The sequence below is a fragment of the Armigeres subalbatus genome, unplaced genomic scaffold, assembly GCF_024139115.2.
Source record: "Armigeres subalbatus isolate Guangzhou_Male unplaced genomic scaffold, GZ_Asu_2 Contig1728, whole genome shotgun sequence".
NCBI classification, from domain to species: domain Eukaryota; kingdom Metazoa; phylum Arthropoda; class Insecta; order Diptera; family Culicidae; genus Armigeres; species Armigeres subalbatus.
The window spans coordinates 158,389-167,304 of NW_026942537.1; positions in this window are offsets into that span (position 1 = coordinate 158,389).

An 8,916-nucleotide genomic window follows, 5' to 3' on the forward strand; every position below is an offset into this window, starting at 1 on the left:
GATAGAGTGCTCAAACAGCATTGACATTTACTGATTTTCATCAATTTTCATGATACAAAATCAATTATTTTTCAATTTCACGTCAGCATGATGAAACTGCATAAATTAAATATTATAACATAAGTAATATATTGAGTTATTGTACTAAACACGGACGCGTCCGGAATTCGAAGCAAAAATGTCCGGATTTCGAAGCATCGCATTACAAGTGTCCGGATTTCGAAGCATACTATACCTCAACAATACCTCAATTTTAAATTCAAAAATACATTATATTAACATTTTAAGTACACTACAGCCAAACTTAAGAGTATAAGTAAGTGACACAGTATCAATCCTTAAAAACATGTGTAACAATAGCTTTGAAACGGTCATCGTACACCACATCGGTGCTTAGGTGTCCGGATTTCGATGCAAAACGGTATGTAACCTTTTGATATGAAATCAGCTGTCTGTTCTCGTACGCGCCAAACGCTTTTTGAGGCACTTGAACCGATGCTCCTGTTTGGAAGTTCAATGTAATCGTACTTCCGTGGCAAGCCGGTCTCAAATCTTCCGTTGACTTACGACGTGTAGTTTCTTCTAGAATCTTGAATGCGCGTTGCTCTACTAGTCCTTTTACGGCAGGATCCACAGCTACTCCCAGGCTATCGACATCAAAAAAGTGTTGCACATAGTTATGAAGAAGTGTATTCGTTGGTATGCGCAAATATGCAGTTGCCTGTGTTGAACATTGGCTGCCGGTTTCCGCACACTTCCACATATTGCCCAACCGATTCTAGTTTTGGTTGCAATTGGTTCTCCCGACCTTCCTTCCCGAAGCTTTAGGGTCGATAACAGATGGGAATTAGTGAGACCTATCAATATATCTGGTACTGCGGCTTCGAAGTTTTTCACCGGCAGTTTTGTTAAATCAGCAAACCTCGATGCCAGTTCATCGTAATCCAGCGTTTGTTGCGGTAGTGCCAAGTTTCTACAGAATATACCATCTTATATCTTGAACCGCTTATTACTTCCAGCTGCCGAAATCTCCATATCTACAACTTCAACAACCAGTGATGGTTTTATTAACGCCTCCAGTCCATTGAAGATTATAACGATTCCCTTCTACCTCCGTCGCCCAGTTCCTCTACTATTGACCGTTCGATCATTGTTACTGACGACCCGTCATCGAGAAAGGCAAATGTGTTGACCTGACCACTTTTACCGTACAAGGTAACAGGAAGAATCCGAAAAAGAATCGACGACGTCGCGTCGGCTGACTACTGCTTTCGTAGATATTTTGTCCGACTTTGACTCAATCGATGGCTCGAAGTGCAGCAAACGATGGTGCCGTTTTGGGCACTTATTGATGTCGCAAATTTCACCCTTACATGGTCATCGTGCGTGTGGTATTAGGCAACGGGCGCAAAGTTTATGCGCTTTAACGGTCTTCCAACGTCTATCTAAAGCGAGTTCTTTGAACATGGCACATTGTTCGACCTGATGACCATCAACGTTACACATCTGACAAAATTTGCTTACAAAAAAATGTAAGCTCCAGTTTACATTTTTCGCCTGTTATATTTTGCCAAATGTTATCTCCGGATTTCACGTTCTGGTGAATTCCTCACGATACAACGATTGATTTGCTCCCGACGACAGATGTGCGTTTACGAACGATTTTTCCTTTGGCGTACTTCGTTCGTCTCGTTTTAACACCATGCTCGAAAGCTGTGTTACACCGCACTAGTAGCTGATGAAACCTTTGCCATGTAACCACTGAATACGTTGAGATCTACAACAGGTATCTGTTCTTTGTAGAGCGCCCGGTTGAATTTTGCTGTAGCCGGCAGTTTGTCGACTAGTTCCTGTAGCAGGATGGTGTTTGACAAATGCCCGCAAAGGTTCTGCACAATCAACTCAAAATTCACCAATGTCTTCATTCGATCCGCTCGTGGGGCAGGGGCCGTTCGAACTTTAGCAATCATGTTATTTACTATTTGTTCTGGTCGTCCATACAGCTGCTGTAATATTGAAAGGATCTGTGGTACTGTTGACAGGTGGAGCAAAAAGCTGCTGACGGCATCTTTGGCAGATCTTCTGAGGCTGCGCTGCTATCGTAATAAGTTGTCTGCGTTGGAGTAGCCGCAAATCTTCGTCGAGTGCTGTTAGCCAAAATAGCGGCCAGTCGACTGGATCCCCAGAAAAAAAAATTGCAGCTCTTTCGTGACCACTTGTCTAGCGGCCAATTGTTGAGCAGATGGCCCTACACCACTGAACGTGGGAAGCGTGCACTCATGAAACCAGTCATACTATAGGGTGAAGGTAGTGGCGAAAGAGGAAGATTAACATTACCACTAACCGACGATCGATCGTCATCAGATGTGTATTCTAAATCGCGTAACCGCTGGAGCTCGTCCTAAAATGCCCAGTACTTTTTCTCTGCTTCATTCCGCAGACGAATCGTTTCCTGCTCACGTTGCATGACAAGTGCCAGCTGTGACCGCAACTGCTGTTCGGTGATCTGCAAATGTCGTTCCTGCATTTCCAACTCAGTATTTCTTCTTCTCTTCTTCATTGGCATTGCATCCCCCACTGGGACATTGCCGCCTCGCAGCTTAGTGTTCAATTAGCACTTCCACAGTTATTAACTGCGAGGTTTCTAAGCCAAGTTACCATTTTTGCATTCGTATATCATGAGGCTAACACGATGATACTTTTATGCCCAAGGAAGTCGAGACAATTTCCAATCCGAAAATTGTCTAGACCGGCACCGGGAATCGAACCCAGCCACCCTCAGCATGGTCTTGCTTTGTAGCCGCGCATCTTACCGCACGGCTAAGGAGGGCCCTCAAATCTCGTAATACCGCGTACTCACGACAGCGTTGATCTAGCTGACTTCTCAAATTTTTCCTTCATACTGGGCTTCCAGCACTTGCATCCGGTTGACCAAATCCAGTTCTCTTTTGCGCCTTGGAGATATTTCTGACGCGTGTTTCGCTTCCAATTCTTGCATATACTTTTCGCTTTGTTGCAATTCTATGGCCTGCTGCTTACGCAGTTTTCCTGTCTTTTCCTTGTCCAGTGTGTATATGCTGGGATTGTAAACCGATCACTCTCGGAACAACGGCAACTTGTTCTTCGCCACCTGATTCATGGAGATCGACATACGGTTTCAAATCGACAAAGGGCATTTGAATTTGATCTTTGCGCTCCCACGAGCACCTTCGTGTGAGTTAATCGACCCTTCACCAAGTGTAAGGCTTCCTATCGTTCCAGGGATTGATTCTACCTACCTCTACAGACGTTCGAACAGTTGATAGACGCCTAAAAGAGTTGATAGACGCCGGGTACTCCAGTCAGCGAGCAGAGCTCCGAACTACAAGATAATATGTAGCAAAAGAGCCTGCTTTGAGCAGCTGTGCAGGATGGCCAATGACACCCTATGGGGCTAGGACCAACAGCACACCTCCTGAGAGATACCCTGAGATGTTGGCCAGAATAGTAGAAAGGTTGTTTCCGAAACATGGATCATCAAACTGGCCCGCTACACCGTACGAGTCAGTCGACGTAGTACCGCTAGGAGCTTATCGTAGATGCTAGAAAACTTAAGCTCAATAAGGCACCAGGCCCGGATGGTATTCCAAACCTGGTCCTAAAACACGCCATACTTGCCGATCTAGATATGTTTAGGAGCTGCCTCCAACGATGCCTCTTCGAAGAAACTTTCCAGACCGTTGGAAACGGCAGAAATTTGTACTTTTGCCGAAGCCCGGTAAACTATCGGAAGATCCTTCAGCATACAGACCAATTTGCCTACTCGACACAACTGGGAAGTTGCAAGAGAATAGATTGTCGGACAATACGGAGTGTGCTTGTGGCTTATCTAGTAACCAGTATGGTTTCCGTAAAGGCCGTTCGGTCGGAGACGGATACGGCAAAGGTAACGCATGGTTTAAATAGACGGAGAAGGGTCCGAAACTCATTTGGCCGAAAGCCATTTGGCCGAATGCCACTAGGCCGAAAGTTGTTTGGCCGAATATACCATTTGATCGAACAAATCATTAAGCCGAAAATCATTTCGCCGAATGGGTCATTTGGCCGAAAGAGTCGTTTAGCCGAAAAGGTCATTTGGCCGAAAGTGCCATTTAGCCGAAAGGGTCATTACGCCGAATCGGTCATTAGACCGAAAGGGTCTTTTGGTAGAAAGGGTCATTTAGCCGAAAGGGTCGTTCGGCCGAAAGGGTCATTTGGCCGGAATAGTCATTTGGCCGAAATAGTCATTTGACCGAAAGGGTCATTAGAACGAAAGGGTCATTTGGCCGAATAGGACATTTGAAAAGTTAGAAATTAGGAGTAAGAAGAGATATGTCTCAATTCTTATTCCTCATTTCTCACTTCTCACTGTAAAAAATGAGGAGCGCGAAGTGAGTTTGGCCGAAAGGGTCATTTAGCCGAAAGGGTAGTTTGGCCGAAAGGGTCGTTCGGATGAAATGATAATTTGGCCGAACGGGTCACTAGGTTGAAAGGGTGATTAGGACGAAAGGGTCATTTGGACGAAAGGGTCCTTTGGCAGAAAGGGTCATTCAACCGAAAGGGTCATTAGGCTGAAAGGGTCATTAGGCCGAAAGGATCATTTGGCCGAAAGGATCATTTGGCCGAAAGGATCATTTGGCCGAAAGGATCATTTGGCCGAAAGGATCAGCCAAACGACCCTTTCGGCCAAATGATCCTTTCGGCCAAATGATCCTATCGGCCTAATGATCCTTTCGGCCAAACGACCGTTTCGACCAAACGACCCTATCGGCTAAACGACCTTTTCGACCTAATGAACCTTTCGGCCACATGGGATTCGGCCTAATGGTTTCTTCGGCCTAGTGGCATTCGGCCAAACGACCCTTTCCCGTTCGGCCAAATGAACAGACCATTAGGCCGAAAGGGTCATTTGGCCGTAAGGGTCATTTGGCCGAAAGGGTCGTTTGGCCGAAAGGGTTGTTCGGCCGAAAGGGTAATTTAGTCGGACCCTTTGGCCGAAAGGGTCATTTGGCCTGAAGAGGCGGTTGGGCCGAAAGGATCATTTGGCCGAAACGGTCATTAGGCCGAAAGAGTCGTTTGACCGAAAGGTTCGTTTAACCGGGTGAGTCATTTGGCCGAAAGGGCCGTTGACCCGAAAGGGACTCCCTGCATCGCTATCTGTGCAGGATACTGAAAAGTTATTTTCAGAATAATGTGTTGATTTGCGACATCGGCTTCATAAACAAAGTTAAAAAAAATGCGCACCGACACCGGTCATCAGTTGATAGAAGTGTCAGCGGGTGTTCTACAAAGATCGATCTTCGTACCGGTTCTGTTGAATACCATGTACGACGGAGTATTACGCTTAAGTCTCCCGGCCGGTGTACAAATAGGAGGCTTGCGGATGATCTAATGCTTGAGGTGATGAGTGACACTCTCGTTGAAGTCGAACTGAAGGCTTCATATACGATTGGCAGAATAGAGGAGTGGCTCAACTCGAGGAGGTTATCACTTGCACATCACAAGACCGAGGTCGTTGTAGTGCATAATCGCCATGGGTTGCAGCAAACGAGGATAAGAGTAGGAACAAGTACAGGTAACTCCGTGAGGTCATTAAATCATCTGGGTGTGATGATCGACGATAAACTCAATTTCACGAGCCACGCCCGACTAGAAGGTCATATCAAAATTATATCATCCTATGTTATTATACTAAATTTTTATAACAAAATGTGTTAGAAACATGGTGCAGGATGTTGTTAAAATATCTAAATTTCTATCAAAAACTGCACGACTGGAAACAAAAAACTATCAAATTTTGTTACAATTTTATCATAAAAATAACATATTTTGTTAGAAATTTATAACAGAATCAGATACAAAATATATTGTTTCTGTGCAGTTGGAATTTTTATAGGTCGTGATAGGGCTACAGATTGCGACCAACAATCATATTTTTTTGTTTTTGTCTGAACAAGAATATTTTTCGAGAACATGAAATTACCAACATTACAAATAAGGCAACCTTCTCAAATTATATCAGCATTGTGATATTTATGGCTGCGAGACTTTGCTACATCTATTTTAATTGCCTACTGTTGGGCAATTCGGTGTTAAACATTTTTCAAATCATATTATGATATAATCCTGTTACAACATTTGAAAGATAATGGCTACTGAGAACTAAATTGTATCAAAATAAGTTATAAATATCACAATATGTTAAAATTGTGTTAAATTTTTGTTATGCTCTTCTAGTCGGGCGTCGATTATGCATGCCAACGGGCATCATAGGCGATAAAGTCTTTATCGCGAATGATAACCCACAGATCGGTTGTGCGTATGTTGATAGCGGGTGTAGCTATCAGTAGAGCTTGAGATAATTTAGTAAAAATCTTGGGTAAGACAGGAAAGTTCTGAAAAATATATTTGAGAGATTTGTCAGAATTTTCCGATGGAACCCAGCAGATTTTTACGAAAAAAAAGCCATAAGAATTGCCGGAGAAAAATACTCAAGCATATTTTATTGGGAAACAAACGTACGAAAAAGGGAGTTAATTTCATAGTGGTAGCTAACTACTCATCAGTCACTACTACGAGTGCTGAAAAAACCTAGTATTGCAACGAGTTGCAAACACTATTATCTGCAATGACGAAAAATGGACTTTATTATGATAATTATGATCCAAAATTGGAACAAAAATTGTTCAAATGTGTGATCACCCACTAAGATGCCATTTGTGCCATCGCGAGGTGAGGGCTAGGATGGCCATCGTGCCAGCCATTATGGCACTCTGTCGTGATTTTCTTCAAAGTCGCGTTTGAAATTCAGTGCGTAGTCGCAACGATATCTCTAGCAATCGTTGCGACTACGCACTGAATTTTAAATGCGACGCTAAAGTAAAGTTTCATGCAAACCATCTGCCATGACCTGCATTCGTAAAAACAAATCTCCCATTAATCTACTGAGATTTTCCCCCAAATCTGGCATCGCTGTAGGGTTGGGACCAGCAGGCGGGACGTCGCCGCCGACAGGAAACATCTTTCCGAGTAAAAACAGAACTGAGTGGTAGATGGCACGAGTGTTGCCCCGGCGGCATATACACATTCCCACCCATCAACCAAGCTATCTAATGGCTTTCCCAGTAGATACTATGGAGAACGTGATGATGAAATATTTATGTATATTTATGGCAGCACCTAGCCGGCGGCAGGCGACCGATAGGTGGGAGTCGAAATCCGGACCGCTACGTGGCAATTCCGAAACGGCAACAATTCCTACGCGAGTGGATACTCATAATTGAAAACAACAGTCGGGGGTATTCTGAGTGATGGAAAAGCTCGGGTTGTAATTCGCTGAAAAACTCGGCGACGACGACCCCAATGCGATGGATAGATGGCGTGGGAAACTTGCCGCCGTGGGAGCGAAAAACCTGCCCGGAAGCACACCACTCGTTCGCCACGGCGCGGCGGGGGGTCGGAGCATTTCTCTCAGATTGTACGATACGGGGCGAATCGGCGTATCGGGAACCTTTCTCTGGCAGTTCCATTTTGGTCGAAATTTATGACCTTCTAACGTTGGAGAAAATCGTGACACGACTGACGATTAGGTGCCAGTGTGTGGGAAGATCGTTGAAATCACTTAGACGCTTCACCCAAAGTAAATGGCAATCCTTTTAGGAAAATGAGTTCGAGTATTTGCTTTCCCTTGGAGAAAGAGTGTTCTACTTTAATATTAATCATCCGAGACATTTCACATCACGATTGTTTCGGATGTTGGAATAATTTGGGATATTTGATAGAGCCTGGGAGCACATATTTGCAATAAATATTTGATGAAACGGTAGTAAGGTATATGGTTGGTCGGTGTAGGGAACCTGACGATGAAGAATATATTATAATTGATATTTAAGAGCGGATGCTGCCTGTTGCTTGCGACGTTCTTCGAGGTATGCGAACCTCATGAAATACCCGAATCCCAACATATTAACCTAACTCGATTCCATTTCAGAACGGAAGGATGAAGCCCCACTACCGCGTTGCGTTGAAAGAGGACTGAAATCTAATTAGCAAAGTGCGAACGAATCTTCAGCAGCAGACTTTGCTATTAGAAAAGTTGAGCTGAAGCGTAATGTCGATGGACGTGTCGGAGCTGGTAATTTATTAATTGTTCGGGTAGCCTTCTAACTTCTATATTTTTATCTGCAGAGAAGAAACCAACTTCAGATGTGTTAAAAGCTGCACATAGTTTTCGTGCTAATGGGGCACCACACGCATCCGTTTCTACGGGATTCTGGGAGGAAGCTTACAATTACATCCTCTTTTGTGAAGTTGAGGAGCACCAACTGGTTCAAGATAGATTTTTACAATACACAGCTTTGGGTTAGGTAAAGATAAGTTTAAAGGAAATATTCTTTTTCTTTAAAATAACCGAAGCTTTCTAGGGCTGAAACATAAATTTATTGGATAAATATTTAAAATCAATTAGAATCAATTCAATCAATTAGAACAAAAAAGTAAAGGGTTGTATCAAAGATATGGCCCTAAATTGAACGTAGAATTACGTATAGTGCGATAGTGGATGCGAAATTTGATCATAAACTTTTTATGCCTAATAGCCGAAATTGAATTTTTCAATAATTAAATACATCAAATGTTTACAATAGTTGTATAGAATCTTAGAGAGTTTACTGATCGATTCATACCAAAATCTCCGGAATCCGTTGAAAAACGGCTGAGATATTGGCTCATACTTCCTGACCTCTTTTCGTGACGGTCCCAAATTTGAAATTTTGGAATGACCCCCCTATCTTACCGAAGGACGTGTCAAAAAGCAAAGTTGACCATTTGGAACATAAGAATTTTTGAAACGCAAACCGGATATCTAAATTTCAGTGTCTCACAAACATGTTCTAACTG